Source organism: Bombina bombina, chromosome 5, assembly GCF_027579735.1.
Source record: "Bombina bombina isolate aBomBom1 chromosome 5, aBomBom1.pri, whole genome shotgun sequence".
NCBI classification, from domain to species: Eukaryota; Metazoa; Chordata; class Amphibia; order Anura; family Bombinatoridae; genus Bombina; species Bombina bombina.
This window is the reverse complement of record NC_069503.1, coordinates 10,078,160-10,105,039: the sequence shown is the minus strand read 5'-3', so window position 1 is coordinate 10,105,039 and position 26,880 is coordinate 10,078,160. Positions and strand designations below refer to the sequence as shown.

Genomic DNA, 26,880 nt, shown 5'->3' with positions numbered 1-26,880 from the left:
GATTAGCCTTTGCCAATGGTTTAGATCAGCCTTCACTAATGGTTTAGATCAGCTTTCTCTAATGGTTTAGATCAGCTAATGGTTTAGATCAGCCTTCACTAATTGTTAAGATCAGCCTTCGCTAATGGTTTAGATCAGCCTTCGCTAATAGTTTAGATCAGCCTTCAGTAATGGTTTAGATCAGCCTTCGCTAATGGTTTAGATCAGCCTTCACTAACGGTTTAGATTAGCCTTCACTAATGGTTTAGATTAGCCTTTACTAATGGTTTAGATTAGCCTTTACTAATGGTTTAGATTAGCCTTCACTAATGGTTTAGATTAGCCTTTACTAATGGTTTAGATTAGCCTTCACTAATGGTTTAGATTAGCCTTCACTAATGGTTTAGATTAGCCTTTACTAATGGTTTAGATTAGCCTTAGATTAGCCTTCACTAATGGCTTAGATCAGCCTTCACTAATGGTTTAGATCAGCCTTCGCTAATGATTTAAATCAGCCTTCGCTAATGGTTTAGATCAGCTAATGGTTTAGATCAGCCTTCGCTAATGGTTTAGATTAGCCTTCGCTAATGTTTTACATCAGCCTTCAGTAATGGTTTTGATCACCCTTCACTAATTGTTTAGATCAACCTTCGCTAATGGTTTAGATCAGCTAATGGTTTAGATCAGCCTTCGCTAATGGTTTAGATTAGCCTTCACTAATGGTTTAGATTAGCCTTCACTAATGGTTTAGATCAGCCTTCAGTAATGGTTTCGATCACCCTTCACTAATTGTTTAGATCAACCTTCGCTAATGGTTTAGATCAGCTAATGGTTTAGATCAGCTAATGGTTTAGATCAGCCTTTGCTAATGGTTTAGATCAACTAATGGTTTAGATCAGCCTTCGCCAATGGTTTAGATCAGCCTTCAGTAATGGTTTAGATCAACCTTCAGTAATGGTTTAGATCAGCCTTTGCCAATGGTTTAGATCAGCCTTTGCTAATGGTTTAGATCAGCCAACGCTAATGGTTTAGATCAGCCAACACTAATGGTTTAGATCAGCCTTCAGTAATGGTTTAGATCAGCCTTCAGTAATGGTTTAGATCAGCCTTCAGTAATGGTTTAGATCAGCCTTCACTAATGGTTTAGATCAGCCTTCACTAATGGTTTAGATCAGCCTTCACTAATGGTTTAGATCAGCTAATGATTTAGATCATTAATGGTTTAGATCAGCCTTCACTAATGGTTTAGATCAGCTAATGATTTAGATCAGCTAATGGTTTAGATCAGCCTTTAGTAATGGTTTAGATCAGCCTTCGCTAATGGTTTAGATCAGCCTTCACTAATGGTTTAGATCAGCCTTCACTAATGGTTTAGATCAGCCTTCAGAAATGGTTTAGATCAGCCTTCAGTAATGGTTTAGATCAGCTTTCGCTAATGGTTTAGATCAGCCTTTGCTAATGGTTTTGATCAGCCTTCAGTAATGGTTTAGATCAGCCTTCACTATTGGTTTAGATCAGCTAATGGTTTAGATCAGCCTTCACTAATGGTTTAGATCAGCCTTCGCTAATGGTTTAGATCAGCCTTCAGTAATGGTTTAGATCAGCCTTTAGTAATGGTTTAGATCAGCCTTCACTTATGGTTTAGATCAGCTAATGATTTAGATCAGCTAATGGTTTAGATCAGCCTTTAGTAATGGTTTAGATCAGCCTTTAGAAATGGTTTAGATCAGCCTTTAAAAATGGTTTAGATCAGCCTTCAGAAATGGTTTAGATCAGCCTTCAGTAATGGTTTAGATCAGCTTTCGCTAATGGTTTAGATCAGCCTTCGATAATGGTTTAGATCAGCCTTCGCGAATGGTTTTGATCAGCCTTCAGTAATGGTTTAGATCAGCCTTCACTATTGGTTTAGATCAGCTAATGGTTTAGATCAGCCTTCACTAATGGTTTAGATCAGCCTTCACTAATGGTTTAGATCAGCCTTCACTAATGGTTTAGATCAGCTAATGATTTAGATCAGCTAATGGTTTAGATCAGCCTTCACTAATGGTTTAGATCAGCTAATGATTTAGATCAGCTAATGGTTTAGATCAGCCTTTAGTAATGGTTTAGATCAGCCTTCGCTAATGGTTTAGATCAGCCTTCACTAATGGTTTAGATCAGCCTTCACTAATGGTTTAGATCAGCCTTCAGAAATGGTTTAGATCAGCCTTCAGTAATGGTTTAGATCAGCTTTCACTAATGGTTTAGATCAGCCTTTGCTAATGGTTTTGATCAGCCTTCAGTAATGGTTTAGATCAGCCTTCACTATTGGTTTAGATCAGCTAATGGTTTAGATCAGCCTTCACTAATGGTTTAGATCAGCCTTCGCTAATGGTTTAGATCAGCCTTCAGTAATGGTTTAGATCAGCCTTTAGTAATGGTTTAGATCAGCCTTCACTTATGGTTTAGATCAGCTAATGATTTAGATCAGCTAATGGTTTAGATCAGCCTTTAGTAATGGTTTAGATCAGCCTTTAGAAATGGTTTAGATCAGCCTTTAGAAATGGTTTAGATCAGCCTTTAGAAATGGTTTAGATCAGCCTTCAGTAATGGTTTAGATCAGCTTTCGCTAATGGTTTAGATCAGCCTTCGATAATGGTTTAGATCAGCCTTCGCTAATGGTTTTGATCAGCCTTCAGTAATGGTTTAGATCAGCCTTCACTATTGGTTTAGATCAGCTAATGGTTTAGATCAGCCTTCACTAATGGTTTAGATCAGCCTTCGCTAATGGTTTAGATCAGCCTCTGCTAATGGTTTAGATCAGCCTCCGCTAATGGTTTAGATCAGCCTTCACTAATGGTTTAGATCAGCCTTTACTAATGGTTTAGATCAGCCTTCACTAATGGTTTAGATCAGCTAATGGTTTAGATCAGCCTTCACTAATGGTTTAGATCAGCCTTCGCTAATGGTTTAGATCAGCCTTCAGTAATGGTTTAGATCAGCCTTTAGTAATGGTTTAGATCAGCCTTCAGTAATGGTTTAGATCAGCCTTCAGTAATGGTTTAGATCACCCTTCAGTAATGGTTTAGATCAGCCTTCGGTAATGGTTTAGATTAGCCTTCACTAATGGTTTAGATTTGCCTTTACTAATGGTTTAGATTAGCCTTTACTAATGGTTTAGATTAGCCTTCACTAATGGTTTAGATTAGCCTTTACTAATGGTTTAGATTAGCCTTCACTAATGGTTTAGATTAGCCTTCACTAATGGTTTAGATTAGCCTTTACTAATGGTGTAGATTAGCCTTAGATTAGCCTTCACTAATGGCTTAGATCAGCCTTCACTAATGGTTTAGATCAGCCTTCGCTAATGATTTAAATCAGCCTTCGCTAATGGTTTAGATCAGCTAATGGTTTAGATCAGCTTTCGCTAATGGTTTAGATTAGCCTTCGCTAATGTTTTACATCAGCCTTCAGTAATGGTTTTGATCACCCTTCACTAATTGTTTAGATCAACCTTCGCTAATGGTTTAGATCAGCTAATGGTTTAGATCAGCCTTCGCTAATGGTTTAGATTAGCCTTCACTAATGGTTTAGATCAGCCTTCAGTAATGGTTTCGATCACCCTTCACTAATTGTTTAGATCAACCTTCGCTAATGGTTTAGATCAGCTAATGGTTTAGATCAGCTAATGGTTTAGATCAGCCTTTGCTAATGGTTTAGATCAACTAATGGTTCAGATCAGCCTTCGCCAATGGTTTAGATCAGCCTTCAGTAATGGTTTAGATCAACCTTCAGTAATGGTTTAGATCAGCCTTTGCCAATGGTTTAGATCAGCCTTTGCTAATGGTTTAGATCAGCCAACGCTAATGGTTTAGATCAGCCAACACTAATGGTTTAGATCAGCCTTCAGTAATGGTTTAGATCAGCCTTCAGTAATGGTTTAGATCAGCCTTCACTAATGGTTTAGATCAGCCTTCACTAATGGTTTAGATCAGCCTTCACTAATGGTTTAGATCAGCCTTCACTAATGGTTTAGATCAGCTAATGATTTAGATCATTAATGGTTTAGATCAGCCTTCACTAATGGTTTAGATCAGCTAATGATTTAGATCAGCTAATGGTTTAGATCAGCCTTTAGTAATGGTTTAGATCAGCCTTCGCTAATGGTTTAGATCAGCCTTCACTAATGGTTTAGATCAGCCTTCACTAATGGTTTAGATCAGCCTTCAGAAATGGTTTAGATCAGCCTTCAGTAATGGTTTAGATCAGCTTTCGCTAATGGTTTAGATCAGCCTTTGCTAATGGTTTTGATCAGCCTTCAGTAATGGTTTAGATCAGCCTTCACTATTGGTTTAGATCAGCTAATGGTTTAGATCAGCCTTCACTAATGGTTTAGATCAGCCTTCGCTAATGGTTTAGATCAGCCTTCAGTAATGGTTTAGATCAGCCTTTAGTAATGGTTTAGATCAGCCTTCACTTATGGTTTAGATCAGCTAATGATTTAGATCAGCTAATGGTTTAGATCAGCCTTTAGTAATGGTTTAGATCAGCCTTTAGAAATGGTTTAGATCAGCCTTTAGAAATGGTTTAGATCAGCCTTCAGAAATGGTTTAGATCAGCCTTCAGTAATGGTTTAGATCAGCTTTCACTAATGGTTTAGATCAGCCTTCGATAATGGTTTAGATCAGCCTTCGCTAATGGTTTTGATCAGCCTTCAGTAATGGTTTAGATCAGCCTTCACTATTGGTTTAGATCAGCTAATGGTTTAGATCAGCCTTCACTAATGGTTTAGATCAGCCTTCACTAATGGTTTAGATCAGCCTTCACTAATGGTTTAGATCAGCTAATGATTTAGATCAGCTAATGGTTTAGATCAGCCTTCACTAATGGTTTAGATCAGCTAATGATTTAGATCAGCTAATGGTTTAGATCAGCCTTTAGTAATGGTTTAGATCAGCCTTCGCTAATGGTTTAGATCAGCCTTCACTAATGGTTTAGATCAGCCTTCACTAATGGTTTAGATCAGCCTTCAGAAATGGTTTAGATCAGCCTTCGGTAATGGTTTAGATCAGCTTTCGCTAATGGTTTAGATCAGCCTTTGCTAATGGTTTTGATCAGCCTTCAGTAATGGTTTAGATCAGCCTTCACTATTGGTTTAGATCAGCTAATGGTTTAGATCAGCCTTCACTAATGGTTTAGATCAGCCTTCGCTAATGGTTTAGATCAGCCTTCAGTAATGGTTTAGATCAGCCTTTAGTAATGGTTTAGATCAGCCTTCACTTATGGTTTAGATCAGCTAATGATTTAGATCAGCTAATGGTTTAGATCAGCCTTTAGTAATGGTTTAGATCAGCCTTTAGAAATGGTTTAGATCAGCCTTTAGAAATGGTTTAGATCAGCCTTCAGAAATGGTTTAGATCAGCCTTCAGTAATGGTTTAGATCAGCTTTCGCTAATGGTTTAGATCAGCCTTCGATAATGGTTTAGATCAGCCTTCGCTAATGGTTTTGATCAGCCTTCAGTAATGGTTTAGATCAGCCTTCACTATTGGTTTAGATCAGCTAATGGTTTAGATCAGCCTTCACTAATGGTTTAGATCAGCCTTCGCTAATGGTTTAGATCAGCCTCCGCTAATGGTTTAGATCAGCCTCCGCTAATGGTTTAGATCAGCCTTCACTAATGGTTTAGATCAGCCTTTACTAATGGTTTAGATCAGCTTTCACTAATGGTTTAGATCAGCTAATGGTTTAGATCAGCCTTCACTAATGGTTTAGATCAGCCTTCGCTAATGGTTTAGATCAGCCTTCAGTAATGGTTTAGATCAGCCTTTAGTAATGGTTTAGATCAGCCTCCAGTAATGGTTTAGATCAGCCTTCAGTAATGGTTTAGATCAGCCTTCAGTAATGGTTTAGATCAGCCTTCGGTAATGGTTTAGATCAGCCTTTACTAATGGTTTAGATCAGCCTTCAGTAATGGTTTAGATCAGCCTTCGGTAATGGTTTAGATCAGCCTTCGGTAATGGTTTAGATGTTGTTATGCACTGGTTAAGGACATTAGGTCAATCATGAGAAAAACTGGACCTGACTATACAATAGGATAAGAACCCTACTAATTCCTAATTAACACCCTTTGTATGATTACTCAGAGAGAGGTTAGAGATTATGAAGTATTGTTGGTAAACTATTGTGGCTGTTTGTCTTTCTACACAGATCCGCTGCAGTCATATGTAGGCAATCAGGCACTATACCATTCTCTATAAGGCATACCCTATTACATACAATTTGCACTGCTCAAGTTATGCTCTAAACTGGGTGCATAAATAACGCAGAAAAATGAGCTTTATCGCACTTTCAATAGCGCTGCCATTACAAGTTACGGAAAAACCTTCTTTTATTGTGCGGTATAGTGCAATAAGCTCCATACCGCACAAAACCCAAGGCCTGATTCGACGTGCTCGTGAACACTTTCCCCTATAGACATCAATGGAGGGAAAGTGTTAGAAAAAAATAACACCTGCAATCGGGGAATGGCAATTGCCGTAATGCAACCCCATTGATGTCTATGGGCAAAATTATGTTACGTTAAAACCTAAAACACTAACATAAACCCCTAGTCTAAATAACCCTAATCCGCTGCTCTCCGATACTAAATAAAATGATTAACCCCTAAACCGCCGGCCTCCACATCACTACTAATAAAATAAACCTAATGACCCCTAAACTGCCGCCCCCCCATATCGCTACTACTATAATAAAACTATTAAACCCTAAACCACCACCCCCCCATATCGCTACTACTATAATAAAACTAATAACCCCTAAACCGCCGCCCCCCAAAATAGCTACTACTATAATAAACCTATTAACCCATAAACTGCCAGCCCCCCACATCGCAACCATTAACTCCTAAACCTAATACCCCCTAATTTTAAATTAATTTTACAATATAACTATCTTTAAATAAATAAAAACTAATCTGTGAAATACAAAAAAAACTAAGTTTAAACTATAAAGTAACCTAACCTACAGCTAGATTACGAGTTGTGCGTTATGAGTGAAAAAGCATCGTTATGGCTCTTTTTCACTAACGCTGGTATTACGAGTCTTGTAGGTATAGCTGTAGCGCACACCTTTTTTGGCCGTCATGCAACGTAAGTACCGCACTTTTTAAAAAGTTCTTTTTCAATGGGACTTCCACAGCGCCAGTATTATGAGTTTGCCTGTCCAGCCAAAAAGTGAGCGGTACAGCCTATAACTACAAGATCTGTACCACCTGAAAGTCAGTAGTTATGGGTTTTATGCTACAAAGCTGTACCATAAAACTCATAACTAAAGTGTTACAGAGTACACTAACACCCATAAACTACCTATTAACCCCTAAACCGAGGCCCTCCCGCATTGCAAACACTAAAATACATTTATTAACCCTTAATCTGCCACTCCGCACATCGCAGCCACTATAATAAACATATTAACCCCTAAACCGCCGCACTCTTGCATTGCAAACACTAGGTAAATATTATTAACCCCTAATCTGCTGCCCCCAAAGTCGTTACCACCTGCATACACTTATTAACCCCTAATCTGCTGTCCCTAACATCACTGCAACCTACATTACTGTTATTAACCCCTAATTTGCTGCCCCAAAATTGCCACCACCTACATACACTTATTAACCCCTAATCTGCTGTCCCTAACATCGCTGCAACCTACATTACTGTTATTAACCCCTAATCTTCTGCCCCAATGTTACCGCCACTATACTAAAGTTATTAACCCGTAAACCTAACCCTAACACCCACTAACTTTAACATAATTTCAAATAATTTCAAATAAAAATTACAATTAATACCTAAATTATTCCTATTTAAAACTAAATACAAACTTACCTGTAAAATAAAACCTAAGCTAGCTACAATATATCTAATAGTTACATTGTATCTAGCTTATGTTTTATTTTTATTTCACAGGCAACTTTGTATTTATTTTACCTAGGTAGACTAGTTAGTAAATAGTTATTAACTATTTAATAACTACCTAGTTAAAATAAATACAAATGTACCTGTAAAATAAAACCTAACCTGTCTTACAGTAAAACCTAACATTGCACTAAAATTAAATAAACTACATTAACCAAATACAATTAAAGGGACACTGTACCCAAAAAAAATTCTTTCGTGATTCAGATTAAGCATTAAATTTTAAGCAACTTTCTAATTTACTCCTATTATCAAATTTTCTTCATTCTCTTGGTATCTTTATTTGAAATGCAAGAATGTAAGTTTAGATGCCGGCCCATTTTTGGTGAACAACCTGGGTTGTCCTTGCTGATTGGTGGATAAATTCATCCACCAATATAAAAGTGCTGTCCAGAGTACTGAAACCAAAAAAAAGCTTAAATGCCTTCTTTTTCAAATAATGATAGCAAGAGAACGAAGAAAAATTGATAATAGGAGTAAATTAGAAAGCTGCTTAAAATTGCATGCTCTTTCTGAATTACAAAAGAAAAAATTTGGGTTCAGTGTCCCTTTAACTAAATTACAAAAAAATAAAAATAAACACTAAATTAAACAAAATAAAAAAGAAATTATAAAATATTTAAACTAATTACTCCTAATCTAATAGCCCTATCAAAATAAAAAAAGCCCCCCAAAATAATAAAACCCCTACCCTAAACTAAACTGCTAATAGCCCTTAAAAGGGCTTTTTGCGGGGCATTGCCCCAAAGTAATCAGCTCTTTTACCTGGCAAATAAAAATACAAACATCCCCCCCCCAACAGTAAAACCCACCACCCACACAATTAACCCCCTAAAAAACCTAAGCTAACCATTGCCCTGAAAAGGGCATTTGGATGGGCATTGCCCTTTAAAAGGACATTCAGCTCTTTTACATTGCCCAAACCCTAAGCTAAAAATAAAACCCACCCAATACTCCCTTAATAAAACCTAACACTAACCCCCAAAGATCCACTTACAGTTCGTAATACCAGCGCTATAGGGAGTGAAATACCGCCGAAAATGCTGCGGTCGTTAATTTCCCTATAGCGCTCAAAACTCGTAATCTGGCTCATATTATTTAAAAACAATAAAATTAACTAAAAATAAAACAAACTAACGGCTAGATTACGAGTTTTGCGTTAGAGGCTATGCAATGCTAACAAGCAGTTTTCTCTAACCGCTCACTTTCCTACAGCACAGGTATTACAGGTTTTTACAAACCCGTCGTTAAAAGGTAAGAAGTGAGCATAGAGCAAAATTGTGCTCCTTACCGCACTCCAATACCAGCGCTGCTTAAGATCAGCCATCGCTAATGATTTAAATCAGCCTTCGCTAATGGTTTAGATCAGCTAATGGTTTAGATCAGCCTTCGCTAATGGTTTAGATTAGCCTTCGCTAATGTTTTACATCAGCCTTCAGTAATGGTTTTGATCACCCTTCACTAATTGTTTAGATCAACCTTCGCTAATGGTTTAGATCAGCTAATGGTTTAGATCAGCCTTCGCTAATGGTTTAGATTAGCCTTCACTAATGGTTTAGATTAGCCTTCACTAATGGTTTAGATCAGCCTTCAGTAATGGTTTCGATCACCCTTCACTAATTGTTTAGATCAACCTTCGCTAATGGTTTAGATCAGCTAATGGTTTAGATCAGCTAATGGTTTAGATCAGCCTTTGCTAATGGTTTAGATCAACTAATGGTTTAGATCAGCCTTCGCCAATGGTTTAGATCAGCCTTCAGTAATGGTTTAGATCAACCTTCAGTAATGGTTTAGATCAGCCTTTGCCAATGGTTTAGATCAGCCTTTACTAATGGTTTAGATCAGCCAACGCTAATGGTTTAGATCAGCCAACACTAATGGTTTAGATCAGCCTTCAGTAATGGTTTAGATCAGCCTTCAGTAATGGTTTAGATCAGCCTTCACTAATGGTTTAGATCAGCCTTCACTAATGGTTTAGATCAGCCTTCACTAATGGTTTAGATCAGCTAATGATTTAGATCATTAATGGTTTAGATCAGCCTTCACTAATGGTTTAGATCAGCTAATGATTTAGATCAGCTAATGGTTTAGATCAGCCTTTAGTAATGGTTTAGATCAGCCTTCGCTAATGGTTTAGATCAGCCTTCACTAATGGTTTAGATCAGCCTTCACTAATGGTTTAGATCAGCCTTCAGAAATGGTTTAGATCAGCCTTCAGTAATGGTTTAGATCAGCTTTCGCTAATGGTTTAGATCAGCCTTTGCTAATGGTTTTGATCAGCCTTCAGTAATGGTTTAGATCAGCCTTCACTATTGGTTGAGATCAGCTAATGGTTTAGATCAGCCTTCACTAATGGTTTAGATCAGCCTTCGCTAATGGTTTAGATCAGCCTTCAGTAATGGTTTAGATCAGCCTTTAGTAATGGTTTAGATCAGCCTTCACTTATGGTTTAGATCAGCTAATGATTTAGATCAGCTAATGGTTTAGATCAGCCTTTAGTAATGGTTTAGATCAGCCTTTAGAAATGGTTTAGATCAGCCTTTAGAAATGGTTTAGATCAGCCTTCAGAAATGGTTTAGATCAGCCTTCAGTAATGGTTTAGATCAGCTTTCGCTAATGGTTTAGATCAGCCTTCGATAATGGTTTAGATCAGCCTTCGCTAATGGTTTTGATCAGCCTTCAGTAATGGTTTAGATCAGCCTTCACTATTGGTTTAGATCAGCTAATGGTTTAGATCAGCCTTCACTAATGGTTTAGATCAGCCTTCACTAATGGTTTAGATCAGCCTTCACTAATGGTTTAGATCAGCTAATGGTTTAGATCAGCTAATGGTTTAGATCAGCCTTCACTAATGGTTTAGATCAGCTAATGATTTAGATCAGCTAATGGTTTAGATCAGCCTTTAGTAATGGTTTAGATCAGCCTTCGCTAATGGTTTAGATCAGCCTTCACTAATGGTTTAGATCAGCCTTCACTAATGGTTTAGATCAGCCTTCAGAAATGGTTTAGATCAGCCTTCGGTAATGGTTTAGATCAGCTTTCGCTAATGGTTTAGATCAGCCTTTGCTAATGGTTTTGATCAGCCTTCAGTAATGGTTTAGATCAGCCTTCACTATTGGTTTAGATCAGCTAATGGTTTAGATCAGCCTTCACTAATGGTTTAGATCAGCCTTCGCTAATGGTTTAGATCAGCCTTCAGTAATGGTTTAGATCAGCCTTTAGTAATGGTTTAGATCAGCCTTCACTTATGGTTTAGATCAGCTAATGATTTAGATCAGCTAATGGTTTAGATCAGCCTTTAGTAATGGTTTAGATCAGCCTTTAGAAATGGTTTAGATCAGCCTTTAGAAATGGTTTAGATCAGCCTTCAGAAATGGTTTAGATCAGCCTTCAGTAATGGTTTAGATCAGCTTTCACTAATGGTTTAGATCAGCCTTCGATAATGGTTTAGATCAGCCTTCGCTAATGGTTTTGATCAGCCTTCAGTAATGGTTTAGATCAGCCTTCACTATTGGTTTAGATCAGCTAATGGTTTAGATCAGCCTTCACTAATGGTTTAGATCAGCCTTCGCTAATGGTTTAGATCAGCCTCCGCTAATGGTTTAGATCAGCCTCCGCTAATGGTTTAGATCAGCCTTCACTAATGGTTTAGATCAGCCTTTACTAATGGTTTAGATCAGCCTTCACTAATGGTTTAGATCAGCTAATGGTTTAGATCAGCCTTCACTAATGGTTTAGATCAGCCTTCGCTAATGGTTTAGATCAGCCTTCAGTAATGGTTTAGATCAGCCTTTAGTAATGGTTTAGATCAGCCTCCAGTAATGGTTTAGATCAGCCTTCAGTAATGGTTTAGATCAGCCTTCAGTAATGGTTTAGATCAGCCTTCGGTAATGGTTTAGATCAGCCTTTACTAATGGTTTAGATCAGCCTTCAGTAATGGTTTAGATCAGCCTTCGGTAATGGTTTAGATCAGCCTTCGGTAATGGTTTAGATGTTGTTATGCACTGGTTAAGGACATTAGGTCAATCATGAGAAAAACTGGACCTGACTATACAATAGGATAAGAACCCTACTAATTCCTAATTAACACCCTTTGTATGATTACTCAGAGAGAGGTTAGAGATTATGAAGTATTGTTGGTAAACTATTGTGGCTGTTTGTCTTTCTACACAGATCCGCTGCAGTCATATGTAGGCAATCAGGCACTATACCATTCTCTATAAGGCATACCCTATTACATACAATTTGCACTGCTCAAGTTATGCTCTAAACTGGGTGCATAAATAACGCAGAAAAATGAGCTTTATCGCACTTTCAATAGCGCTGCCATTACAAGTTACGGAAAAACCTTCTTTTATTGTGCGGTATAGTGCAATAAGCTCCATACCGCACAAAACCCAAGGCCTGATTCGACGTGCTCGTGAACACTTTCCCCTATAGACATCAATGGAGGGAAAGTGTTAGAAAAAAATAACACCTGCAATCGGGGAATGGCAATTGCCGTAATGCAACCCCATTGATGTCTATGGGCAAAATTATGTTACGTTAAAACCTAAAACACTAACATAAACCCCTAGTCTAAATAACCCTAATCCGCTGCTCTCCGATACTAAATAAAATGATTAACCCCTAAACCGCCGGCCTCCACATCACTACTAATAAAATAAACCTAATGACCCCTAAACTGCCGCCCCCCCCATATCGCTACTACTATAATAAAACTATTAAACCCTAAACCACCACCCCCCCCATATCGCTACTACTATAATAAAACTAATAACCCCTAAACCGCCGCCCCCCAAAATAGCTACTACTATAATAAACCTATTAACCCATAAACTGCCAGCCCCCCACATCGCAACCATTAACTCCTAAACCTAATACCCCCTAATTTTAAATTAATTTTACAATATAACTATCTTTAAATAAATAAAAACTAATCTGTGAAATACAAAAAAAACTAAGTTTAAACTATAAAGTAACCTAACCTACAGCTAGATTACGAGTTGTGCGTTATGAGTGAAAAAGCATCGTTATGGCTCTTTTTCACTAACGCTGGTATTACGAGTCTTGTAGGTATAGCTGTAGCGCACACCTTTTTTGGCCGTCATGCAACGTAAGTACCGCACTTTTTAAAAAGTTCTTTTTCAATGGGACTTCCACCGCGCCAGTATTATGAGTTTGCCTGTCCAGCCAAAAAGTGAGCGGTACAGCCTATAACTACAAGATCTGTACCACCTGAAAGTCAGTAGTTATGGGTTTTATGCTACAAAGCTGTACCATAAAACTCATAACTAAAGTGTTACAGAGTACACTAACACCCATAAACTACCTATTAACCCCTAAACCGAGGCCCTCCCGCATTGCAAACACTAAAATACATTTATTAACCCTTAATCTGCCACTCCGCACATCGCAGCCACTATAATAAACATATTAACCCCTAAACCGCCGCACTCTTGCATTGCAAACACTAGGTAAATATTATTAACCCCTAATCTGCTGCCCCCAAAGTCATTACCACCTGCATACACTTATTAACCCCTAATCTGCTGTCCCTAACATCACTGCAACCTACATTACTGTTATTAACCCCTAATTTGCTGCCCCAAAATTGCCACCACCTACATACACTTATTAACCCCTAATCTGCTGTCCCTAACATCGCTGCAACCTACATTACTGTTATTAACCCCTAATCTTCTGCCCCAATGTTACCGCCACTATACTAAAGTTATTAACCCGTAAACCTAACCCTAACACCCACTAACTTTAACATAATTTCAAATAATTTCAAATAAAAATTACAATTAATACCTAAATTATTCCTATTTAAAACTAAATACAAACTTACCTGTAAAATAAAACCTAAGCTAGCTACAATATATCTAATAGTTACATTGTATCTAGCTTATGTTTTATTTTTATTTCACAGGCAACTTTGTATTTATTTTACCTAGGTAGACTAGTTAGTAAATAGTTATTAACTATTTAATAACTACCTAGTTAAAATAAATACAAATGTACCTGTAAAATAAAACCTAACCTGTCTTACAGTAAAACCTAACATTGCACTAAAATTAAATAAACTACATTAACCAAATACAATTAAAGGGACACTGTACCCAAAAAAAATTATTTCGTGATTCAGATTAAGCATTAAATTTTAAGCAACTTTCTAATTTACTCCTATTATCAAATTTTCTTCATTCTCTTGGTATCTTTATTTGAAATGCAAGAATGTAAGTTTAGATGCCGGCCCATTTTTGGTGAACAACCTGGGTTGTCCTTGCTGATTGGTGGATAAATTCATCCACCAATATAAAAGTGCTGTCCAGAGTACTGAAACCAAAAAAAAGCTTAAATGCCTTCTTTTTCAAATAATGATAGCAAGAGAACGAAGAAAAATTGATAATAGGAGTAAATTAGAAAGCTGCTTAAAATTGCATGCTCTTTCTGAATTACAAAAGAAAAAATTTGGGTTCAGTGTCCCTTTAACTAAATTACAAAAAAATAAAAATAAACACTAAATTAAACAAAATAAAAAAGAAATTATAAAATATTTAAACTAATTACTCCTAATCTAATAGCCCTATCAAAATAAAAAAAGCCCCCCAAAATAATAAAACCCCTACCCTAAACTAAACTGCTAATAGCCCTTAAAAGGGCTTTTTGCGGGGCATTGCCCCAAAGTAATCAGCTCTTTTACCTGGCAAATAAAAATACAAACATCCCCCCCCCAACAGGAAAACCCACCACCCACACAAGTAACCCCCTAAAAAACCTAAGCTACCCATTGCCCTGAAAAGGGCATTTGGATGGGCATTGCCCTTTAAAAGGACATTCAGCTCTTTTACATTGCCCAAACCCTAAGCTAAAAATAAAACCCACCCAATACTCCCTTAATAAAACCTAACACTAACCCCCAAAGATCCACTTACAGTTCGTAATACCAGCGCTATAGGGAGTGAAATACCGCCGAAAATGCTGCGGTCGTTAATTTCCCTATAGCGCTCAAAACTCGTAATCTGGCTCATATTATTTAAAAACAATAAAATTAACTAAAAATAAAACAAACTAACGGCTAGATTACGAGTTTTGCGTTAGAGGCTATGCAATGCTAACAAGCAGTTTTCTCTCACCGCTCACTTTCCTACAGCACAGGTATTACAGGTTTTTACAAACCCGTCGTTAAAAGGTAAGAAGTGAGCATAGAGCAAAATTGTGCTCCTTACCGCACTCCAATACCAGCGCTGCTTAAGATCAGCCTTCGCTAATGATTTAAATCAGCCTTCGCTAATGGTTTAGATCAGCTAATGGTTTAGATCAGCCTTCGCTAATGGTTTAGATTAGCCTTCGCTAATGTTTTACATCAGCCTTCAGTAATGGTTTTGATCACCCTTCACTAATTGTTTAGATCAACCTTCGCTAATGGTTTAGATCAGCTAATGGTTTAGATCAGCCTTCGCTAATGGTTTAGATTAGCCTTCACTAATGGTTTAGATTAGCCTTCACTAATGGTTTAGATCAGCCTTCAGTAATGGTTTCGATCACCCTTCACTAATTGTTTAGATCAACCTTCGCTAATGGTTTAGATCAGCTAATGGTTTAGATCAGCTAATGGTTTAGATCAGCCTTTGCTAATGGTTTAGATCAACTAATGGTTTAGATCAGCCTTCGCCAATGGTTTAGATCAGCCTTCAGTAATGGTTTAGATCAACCTTCAGTAATGGTTTAGATCAGCCTTTGCCAATGGTTTAGATCAGCCTTTGCTAATGGTTTAGATCAGCCAACGCTAATGGTTTAGATCAGCCAACACTAATGGTTTAGATCAGCCTTCAGTAATGGTTTAGATCAGCCTTCAGTAATGGTTTAGATCAGCCTTCACTAATGGTTTAGATCAGCCTTCACTAATGGTTTAGATCAGCCTTCACTAATGGTTTAGATCAGCCTTCACTAATGGTTTAGATCAGCTAATGATTTAGATCATTAATGGTTTAGATCAGCCTTCACTAATGGTTTAGATCAGCTAATGATTTAGATCAGCTAATGGTTTAGATCAGCCTTTAGTAATGGTTTAGATCAGCCTTCGCTAATGGTTTAGATCAGCCTTCACTAATGGTTTAGATCAGCTTTCGCTAATGGTTTAGATCAGCCTTCAGAAATGGTTTAGATCAGCCTTCAGTAATGGTTTAGATCAGCTTTCGCTAATGGTTTAGATCAGCCTTTGCTAATGGTTTTGATCAGCCTTCAGTAATGGTTTAGATCAGCCTTCACTATTGGTTTAGATCAGCTAATGGTTTAGATCAGCCTTCACTAATGGTTTAGATCAGCCTTCGCTAATGGTTTAGATCAGCCTTCAGTAATGGTTTAGATCAGCCTTTAGTAATGGTTTAGATCAGCCTTCACTTATGGTTTAGATCAGCTAATGATTTAGATCAGCTAATGGTTTAGATCAGCCTTTAGTAATGGTTTAGATCAGCCTTTAGAAATGGTTTAGATCAGCCTTTAGAAATGGTTTAGATCAGCCTTCAGAAATGGTTTAGATCAGCCTTCAGTAATGGTTTAGATCAGCTTTCGCTAATGGTTTAGATCAGCCTTCGATAATGGTTTAGATCAGCCTTCGCTAATGGTTTTGATCAGCCTTCAGTAATGGTTTAGATCAGCCTTCACTATTGGTTTAGATCAGCTAATGGTTTAGATCAGCCTTCACTAATGGTTTAGATCAGCCTTCACTAATGGTTTAGATCAGCCTTCACTAATGGTTTAGATCAGCTAATGATTTAGATCAGCTAATGGTTTAGATCAGCCTTCACTAATGGTTTAGATCAGCTAATGATTTAGATCAGCTAATGGTTTAGATCAGCCTTTAGTAATGGTTTAGATCAGCCTTCGCTAATGGTTTAGATCAGCCTTCACTAATGGTTTAGATCAGCCTTCACTAATGGTTTAGATCAGCCTTCAGAAATGGTTTAGATCAGCCTTCGGTAATGGTTTAGATCAACTTTCGCTAATGGTTTAGATCAGCCTTTGCTAATGGTTTTGATCAGCCTTCAGTAATGGTTTAGATCAGCCTTCACTATTGGTTTAGATCAGCTAATGGTTTAGATCAGCCTTCACTAATGGTTTAGATCAGCCTTCGCTAATGGTTTAGATCAGCCTTCAGTAATGGTTTAGATCAGCCTTTAGTAATGGTTTAGATCAGCCTTCACTTATGGTTTAGATCAGCTAATGATTTAGATCAGCTAATGGTTTAGATCAGCCTTTAGTAATGGTTTAGATCAGCCTTTAGAAATGGTTTAGATCAGCCTTTAGAAATGGTTTAGATCAGCCTTCAGAAATGGTTTAGATCAGCCTTCAGTAATGGTTTAGATCAGCTTTCGCTAATGGTTTAGATCAGCCTTCGATAATGGTTTAGATCAGCCTTCGCTAATGGTTTTGATCAGCCTTCAGTAATGGTTTAGATCAGCCTTCACTATTGGTTTAGATCAGCTAATGGTTTAGATCAGCCTTCACTAATGGTTTAGATCAGCCTTCGCTAATGGTTTAGATCAGCCTCCGCTAATGGTTTAGATCAGCCTCCGCTAATGGTTTAGATCAGCCTTCACTAATGGTTTAGATCAGCCTTTACTAATGGTTTAGATCAGCCTTCACTAATGGTTTAGATCAGCTAATGGTTTAGATCAGCCTTCACTAATGGTTTAGATCAGCCTTCGCTAATGGTTTAGATCAGCCTTCAGTAATGGTTTAGATCAGCCTTTAGTAATGGTTTAGATCAGCCTTCAGTAATGGTTTAGATCAGCCTTCAGTAATGGTTTAGATCAGCCTTCAGTAATGGTTTAGATCAGCCTTCAGTAATGGTTTAGATCAGCCTTCGGTAATGGTTTAGATCAGCCTTTACTAATGGTTTAGATCAGCCTTCAGTAATGGTTTAGATCAGCCTTCGGTAATGGTTTAGATCAGCCTTCGGTAATGGTTTAGATGTTGTTATGCACTGGTTAAGGACATTAGGTCAATCATGAGAAAAACTGGACCTGACTATACAATAGGATAAGAACCCTACTAATTCCTAATTAACACCCTTTGTATGATTACTCAGAGAGAGGTTAGAGATTATGAAGTATTTTTGGTAAACTATTGTGGCTGTTTGTCTTTCTACACAGATCCGCTGCAGTCATATGTAGGCAATCAGGCACTATACCATTCTCTATAAGGCATACCCTATTACATACAATTTGCACTGCTCAAGTTATGCTCTAAACTGGGTGCATAAATAACGCAGAAAAATGAGCTTTATCGCACTTTCAATAGCACTGCCATTACAAGTTACGGAAAAACCTTCTTTTATTGTGCGGTATAGTGCAATAAGCTCCATACCGCACAAAACCCAAGGCCTGATTCGACGTGCTCGTGAACACTTTCCCCTATAGACATCAATGGAGGGAAAGTGTTAGAAAAAAATAACACCTGCAATCGGGGAATGGCAATTGCCGTAATGCAACCCCATTGATGTCTATGGGCAAAATTATGTTACGTTAAAACCTAAAACACTAACATAAACCCCTAGTCTAAATAACCCTAATCCGCTGCTCTCCGATACTAAATAAAATGATTAACCCCTAAACCGCCGGCCTCCACATCACTACTAATAAAATAAACCTAATGACCCCTAAACTGCCGCCCCCCCCATATCGCTACTACTATAATAAAACTATTAAACCCTAAACCACCACCCCCCCATATCGCTACTACTATAATAAAACTAATAACCCCTAAACCGCCGCCCCCCAAAATAGCTACTACTATAATAAACCTATTAACCCATAAACTGCCAGCCCCCCACATCGCAACCATTAACTCCTAAACCTAATACCCCCTAATTTTAAATTAATTTTACAATATAACTATCTTTAAATAAATAAAAACTAATCTGTGAAATACAAAAAAAACTAAGTTTAAACTATAAAGTAACCTAACCTACAGCTAGATTACGAGTTGTGCGTTATGAGTGAAAAAGCATCGTTATGGCTCTTTTTCACTAACGCTGGTATTACGAGTCTTGTAGGTATAGCTGTAGCGCACACCTTTTTTGGCCGTCATGCAACGTAAGTACCGCACTTTTTAAAAAGTTCTTTTTCAATGGGACTTCCACCGCGCCAGTATTATGAGTTTGCCTGTCCAGCCAAAAAGTGAGCGGTACAGCCTATAACTACAAGATCTGTACCACCTGAAAGTCAGTAGTTATGGGTTTTATGCTACAAAGCTGTACCATAAAACTCATAACTAAAGTGTTACAGAGTACACTAACACCCATAAACTACCTATTAACCCCTAAACCGAGGCCCTCCCGCATTGCAAACACTAAAATACATTTATTAACCCTTAATCTGCCACTCCGCACATCGCAGCCACTATAATAAACATATTAACCCCTAAACCGCCGCACTCTTGCATTGCAAACACTAGGTAAATATTATTAACCCCTAATCTGCTGCCCCCAAAGTCATTACCACCTGCATACACTTATTAACCCCTAATCTGCTGTCCCTAACATCACTGCAACCTACATTACTGTTATTAACCCCTAATTTGCTGCCCCAAAATTGCCACCACCTACATACACTTATTAACCCCTAATCTGCTGTCCCTAACATCGCTGCAACCTACATTACTGTTATTAACCCCTAATCTTCTGCCCCAATGTTACCGCCACTATACTAAAGTTATTAACCCGTAAACCTAACCCTAACACCCACTAACTTTAACATAATTTCAAATAATTTCAAATAAAAATTACAATTAATACCTAAATTATTCCTATTTAAAACTAAATACAAACTTACCTGTAAAATAAAACCTAAGCTAGCTACAATATATCTAATAGTTACATTGTATCTAGCTTATGTTTTATTTTTATTTCACAGGCAACTTTGTATTTATTTTACCTAGGTAGACTAGTTAGTAAATAGTTATTAACTATTTAATAACTACCTAGTTAAAATAAATACAAATGTACCTGTAAAATAAAACCTAACCTGTCTTACAGTAAAACCTAACATTGCACTAAAATTAAATAAACTACATTAACCAAATACAATTAAAGGGACACTGTACCCAAAAAAAATTCTTTCGTGATTCAGATTAAGCATTAAATTTTAAGCAACTTTCTAATTTACTCCTATTATCAAATTTTCTTCATTCTCTTGGTATCTTTATTTGAAATGCAAGAATGTAAGTTTAGATGCCGGCCCATTTTTGGTGAACAACCTGGGTTGTCCTTGCTGATTGGTGGATAAATTCATCCACCAATATAAAAGTGCTGTCCACAGTACTGAAACCAAAAAAAAGCTTAAATGCCTTCTTTTTCAAATAATGATAGCAAGAGAACGAAGAAAAATTGATAATAGGAGTAAATTAGAAAGCTGCTTAAAATTGCATGCTCTTTCTGAATTACAAAAGAAAAAAATTGGGTTCAGTGTCCCTTTAACTAAATTACAAAAAAATAAAAATAAACACTAAATTAAACAAAATAAAAAAGAAATTATAAAATATTTAAACTAATTACTCCTAATCTAATAGCCCTATCAAAATAAAAAAAGCCCCCCAAAATAATAAAACCCCTACCCTAAACTAAACTGCTAATAGCCCTTAAAAGGGCTTTTTGCGGGGCATTGCCCCAAAGTAATCAGCTCTTTTACCTGGCAAATAAAAATACAAACATCCCCCCCCCCAACAGTAAAACCCACCACCCACACAATTAACCCCCTAAAAAACCTAAGCTACCCATTGCCCTGAAAAGGGCATTTGGATGGGCATTGCCCTTTAAAAGGACATTCAGCTCTTTTACATTGCCCAAACCCTAAGCTAAAAATAAAACCCACCCAATACTCCCTTAATAAAACCTAACACTAACCCCCAAAGATCCACTTACAGTTCGTAATACCAGCGCTATAGGGAGTGAAATACCGCCGAAAATGCTGCGGTCGTTAATTTCCCTATAGCGCTCAAAACTCGTAATCTGGCTCATATTATTTAAAAACAATAAAATTAACTAAAAATAAAACAAACTAACGGCTAGATTACGAGTTTTGCGTTAGAGGCTATGCAATGCTAACAAGCAGTTTTCTCTCACCGCTCACTTTCCTACAGCACAGGTATTACAGGTTTTTACAAACCCGTCGTTAAAAGGTAAGAAGTGAGCATAGAGCAAAATTGTGCTCCTTACCGCACTCCAATACCAGCGCTGCTTAAGATCAGCCTTCACTAATGATTTAAATCAGCCTTCGCTAATGGTTTAGATCAGCTAATGGTTTAGATCAGCCTTCGCTAATGGTTTAGATTAGCCTTCGCTAATGTTTTACATCAGCCTTCAGTAATGGTTTTGATCACCCTTCACTAATTGTTTAGATCAACCTTCGCTAATGGTTTAGATCAGCTAATGGTTTAGATCAGCCTTCGCTAATGGTTTAGATTAGCCTTCACTAATGGTTTAGATTAGCCTTCACTAATGGTTTAGATCAGCCTTCAGTAATGGTTTCGATCACCCTTCACTAATTGTTTAGATCAACCTTCGCTAATGGTTTAGATCAGCTAATGGTTTAGATCAGCTAATGGTTTAGATCAGCCTTTGCTAATGGTTTAGATCAACTAATGGTTTAGATCAGCCTTCGCCAATGGTTTAGATCAGCCTTCAGTAATGGTTTAGATCAACCTTCAGTAATGGTTTAGATCAGCCTTTGCCAATGGTTTAGATCAGCCTTTGCTAATGGTTTAGATCAGCCAACGCTAATGGTTTAGATCAGCCAACACTAATGGTTTAGATCAGCCTTCAGTAATGGTTTAGATCAGCCTTCAGTAATGGTTTAGATCAGCCTTCACTAATGGTTTAGATCAGCCTTCACTAATGGTTTAGATCAGCCTTCACTAATGGTTTAGATCAGCCTTCACTAATGGTTTAGATCAGCTAATGATTTAGATCATTAATGGTTTAGATCAGCCTTCACTAATGGTTTAGATCAGCTAATGATTTAGATCAGCTAATGGTTTAGATCAGCCTTTAGTAATGGTTTAGATCAGCCTTCGCTAATGGTTTAGATCAGCCTTCACTAATGGTTTAGATCAGCCTTCACTAATGGTTTAGATCAGCCTTCAGAAATGGTTTAGATCAGCCTTCAGTAATGGTTTAGATCAGCTTTCGCTAATGGTTTAGATCAGCCTTTGCTAATGGTTTTGATCAGCCTTCAGTAATGGTTTAGATCAGCCTTCACTATTGGTTTAGATCAGCTAATGGTTTAGATCAGCCTTCACTAATGGTTTAGATCAGCCTTCGCTAATGGTTTAGATCAGCCTTCAGTAATGGTTTAGATCAGCCTTCAGTAATGGTTTAGATCAGCCTTTAGTAATGGTTTAGATCAGCCTTCACTTATGGTTTAGATCAGCTAATGATTTAGATCAGCTAATGGTTTAGATCAGCCTTTAGTAATGGTTTAGATCAGCCTTTAGAAATGGTTTAGATCAGCCTTTAGAAATGGTTTAGATCAGCCTTCAGAAATGGTTTAGATCAGCCTTCAGTAATGGTTTAGATCAGCTTTCGCTAATGGTTTAGATCAGCCTTCGATAATGGTTTAGATCAGCCTTCGCTAATGGTTTTGATCAGCCTTCAGTAATGGTTTAGATCAGCCTTCACTATTGGTTTAGATCAGCTAATGGTTTAGATCAGCCTTCACTAATGGTTTAGATCAGCCTTCACTAATGGTTTAGATCAGCCTTCACTAATGGTTTAGATCAGCTAATGATTTAGATCAGCTAATGGTTTAGATCAGCCTTCACTAATGGTTTAGATCAGCTAATGATTTAGATCAGCTAATGGTTTAGATCAGCCTTTAGTAATGGTTTAGATCAGCCTTCGCTAATGGTTTAGATCAGCCTTCACTAATGGTTTAGATCAGCCTTCACTAATGGTTTAGATCAGCCTTCAGAAATGGTTTAGATCAGCCTTCGGTAATGGTTTAGATCAGCTTTCGCTAATGGTTTAGATCAGCCTTTGCTAATGGTTTTGATCAGCCTTCAGTAATGGTTTAGATCAGCCTTCACTATTGGTTTAGATCAGCTAATGGTTTAGATCAGCCTTCACTAATGGTTTAGATCAGCCTTCGCTAATGGTTTAGATCAGCCTTCAGTAATGGTTTAGATCAGCCTTTAGTAATGGTTTAGATCAGCCTTCACTTATGGTTTAGATCAGCTAATGATTTAGATCAGCTAATGGTTTAGATCAGCCTTTAGTAATGGTTTAGATCAGCCTTTAGAAATGGTTTAGATCAGCCTTTAGAAATGGTTTAGATCAGCCTTCAGAAATGGTTTAGATCAGCCTTCAGTAATGGTTTAGATCAGCTTTCGCTAATGGTTTAGATCAGCCTTCGATAATGGTTTAGATCAGCCTTCGCTAATGGTTTTGATCAGCCTTCAGTAATGGTTTAGATCAGCCTTCACTATTGGTTTAGATCAGCTAATGGTTTAGATCAGCCTTCACTAATGGTTTAGATCAGCCTTCGCTAATGGTTTAGATCAGCCTCCGCTAATGGTTTAGATCAGCCTCCGCTAATGGTTTAGATCAGCCTTCACTAATGGTTTAGATCAGCCTTTACTAATGGTTTAGATCAGCCTTCACTAATGGTTTAGATCAGCTAATGGTTTAGATCAGCCTTCACTAATGGTTTAGATCAGCCTTCGCTAATGGTTTAGATCAGCCTTCAGTAATGGTTTAGATCAGCCTTTAGTAATGGTTTAGATCAGCCTTCAGTAATGGTTTAGATCAGCCTTCAGTAATGGTTTAGATCAGCCTTCAGTAATGGTTTAGATCAGCCTTCGGTAATGGTTTAGATCAGCCTTTACTAATGGTTTAGATCAGCCTTCAGTAATGGTTTAGATCAGCCTTCGGTAATGGTTTAGATCAGCCTTCGGTAATGGTTTAGATGTTGTTATGCACTGGTTAAGGACATTAGGTCAATCATGAGAAAAACTGGACCTGACTATACAATAGGATAAGAACCCTACTAATTCCTAATTAACACCCTTTGTATGATTACTCAGAGAGAGGTTAGAGATTATGAAGTATTTTTGGTAAACTATTGTGGCTGTTTGTCTTTCTACACAGATCCGCTGCAGTCATATGTAGGCAATCAGGCACTATACCATTCTCTATAAGGCATACCCTATTACATACAATTTGCACTGCTCAAGTTATGCTCTAAACTGGGTGCATAAATAACGCAGAAAAATGAGCTTTATCGCACTTTCAATAGCGCTGCCATTACAAGTTACGGAAAAACCTTCTTTTATTGTGCGGTATAGTGCAATAAGCTCCATACCGCACAAAACCCAAGGCCTGATTCGACGTGCTCGTGAACACTTTCCCCTATAGACATCAATGGAGGGAAAGTGTTAGAAAAAAATAACACCTGCAATCGGGGAATGGCAATTGCCGTAATGCAACCCCATTGATGTCTATGGGCAAAATTATGTTACGTTAAAACCTAAAACACTAACATAAACCCCTAGTCTAAATAACCCTAATCCGCTGCTCTCCGATACTAAATAAAATGATTAACCCCTAAACCGCCGGCCTCCACATCACTACTAATAAAATAAACCTAATGACCCCTAAACTGCCGCCCCCCCCATATCGCTACTACTATAATAAAACTATTAAACCCTAAACCACCACCCCCCCATATCGCTACTACTATAATAAAACTAATAACCCCTAAACCGCTGCCCCCCAAAATAGCTACTACTATAATAAACCTATTAACCCATAAACTGCCAGCCCCCCACATCGCAACCATTAACTCCTAAACCTAATACCCCCTAATTTTAAATTAATTTTACAATATAACTATCTTTAAATAAATAAAAACTAATCTGTGAAATACAAAAAAAACTAAGTTTAAACTATAAAGTAACCTAACCTACAGCTAGATTACGAGTTGTGCGTTATGAGTGAAAAAGCATCGTTATGGCTCTTTTTCACTAACGCTGGTATTACGAGTCTTGTAGGTATAGCTGTAGCGCACACCTTTTTTGGCCGTCATGCAACGTAAGTACCGCACTTTTTAAAAAGTTCTTTTTCAATGGGACTTCCACCGCGCCAGTATTATGAGTTTGCCTGTCCAGCCAAAAAGTGAGCGGTACAGCCTATAACTACAAGATCTGTACCACCTGAAAGTCAGTAGTTATGGGTTTTATGCTACAAAGCTGTACCATAAAACTCATAACTAAAGTGTTACAGAGTACACTAACACCCATAAACTACCTATTAACCCCTAAACCGAGGCCCTCCCGCATTGCAAACACTAAAATACATTTATTAACCCTTAATCTGCCACTCCGCACATCGCAGCCACTATAATAAACATATTAACCCCTAAACCGCCGCACTCTTGCATTGCAAACACTAGGTAAATATTATTAACCCCTAATCTGCTGCCCCCAAAGTCGTTACCACCTGCATACACTTATTAACCCCTAATCTGCTGTCCCTAACATCACTGCAACCTACATTACTGTTATTAACCCCTAATTTGCTGCCCCAAAATTGCCACCACCTACATACACTTATTAACCCCTAATCTGCTGTCCCTAACATCGCTGCAACCTACATTACTGTTATTAACCCCTAATCTTCTGCCCCAATGTTACCGCCACTATACTAAAGTTATTAACCCGTAAACCTAACCCTAACACCCACTAACTTTAACATAATTTCAAATAATTTCAAATAAAAATTACAATTAATACCTAAATTATTCCTATTTAAAACTAAATACAAACTTACCTGTAAAATAAAACCTAAGCTAGCTACAATATATCTAATAGTTACATTGTATCTAGCTTATGTTTTATTTTTATTTCACAGGCAACTTTGTATTTATTTTACCTAGGTAGACTAGTTAGTAAATAGTTATTAACTATTTAATAACTACCTAGTTAAAATAAATACAAATGTACCTGTAAAATAAAACCTAACCTGTCTTACAGTAAAACCTAACATTGCACTAAAATTAAATAAACTACATTAACCAAATACAATTAAAGGGACACTGTACCCAAAAAAAATTCTTTCGTGATTCAGATTAAGCATTAAATTTTAAGCAACTTTCTAATTTACTCCTATTATCAAATTTTCTTCATTCTCTTGGTATCTTTATTTGAAATGCAAGAATGTAAGTTTAGATGCCGGCCCATTTTTGGTGAACAACCTGGGTTGTCCTTGCTGATTGGTGGATAAATTCATCCACCAATATAAAAGTGCTGTCCAGAGTACTGAAACCAAAAAAAAGCTTAAATGCCTTCTTTTTCAAATAATGATAGCAAGAGAACGAAGAAAAATTGATAATAGGAGTAAATTAGAAAGCTGCTTAAAATTGCATGCTCTTTCTGAATTACAAAAGAAAAAATTTGGGTTCAGTGTCCCTTTAACTAAATTACAAAAAAATAAAAATAAACACTAAATTAAACAAAATAAAAAAGAAATTATAAAATATTTAAACTAATTACTCCTAATCTAATAGCCCTATCAAAATAAAAAAAGCCCCCCAAAATAATAAAACCCCTACCCTAAACTAAACTGCTAATAGCCCTTAAAAGGGCTTTTTGCGGGGCATTGCCCCAAAGTAATCAGCTCTTTTACCTGGCAAATAAAAATACAAACATCCCCCCCCCAACAGTAAAACCCACCACCCACACAATTAACCCCCTAAAAAACCTAAGCTACCCATTGCCCTGAAAAGGGCATTTGGATGGGCATTGCCCTTTAAAAGGACATTCAGCTCTTTTACATTGCCCAAACCCTAAGCTAAAAATAAAACCCACCCAATACTCCCTTAATAAAACCTAACACTAACCCCCAAAGATCCACTTACAGTTCGTAATACCAGCGCTATAGGG

General features: G+C 37.4%; 1 protein-coding gene across 1 annotated transcript in view; it reads left to right on the top strand.

The window, feature by feature from the left end:
• KCNH2 (potassium voltage-gated channel subfamily H member 2) overlaps nucleotides 1-26,880 on the top strand; it is a 1,055,144-nt gene that overhangs the window by 405,996 nt on the left and 622,268 nt on the right. The gene's annotated exons all lie outside the window — the stretch shown is intronic.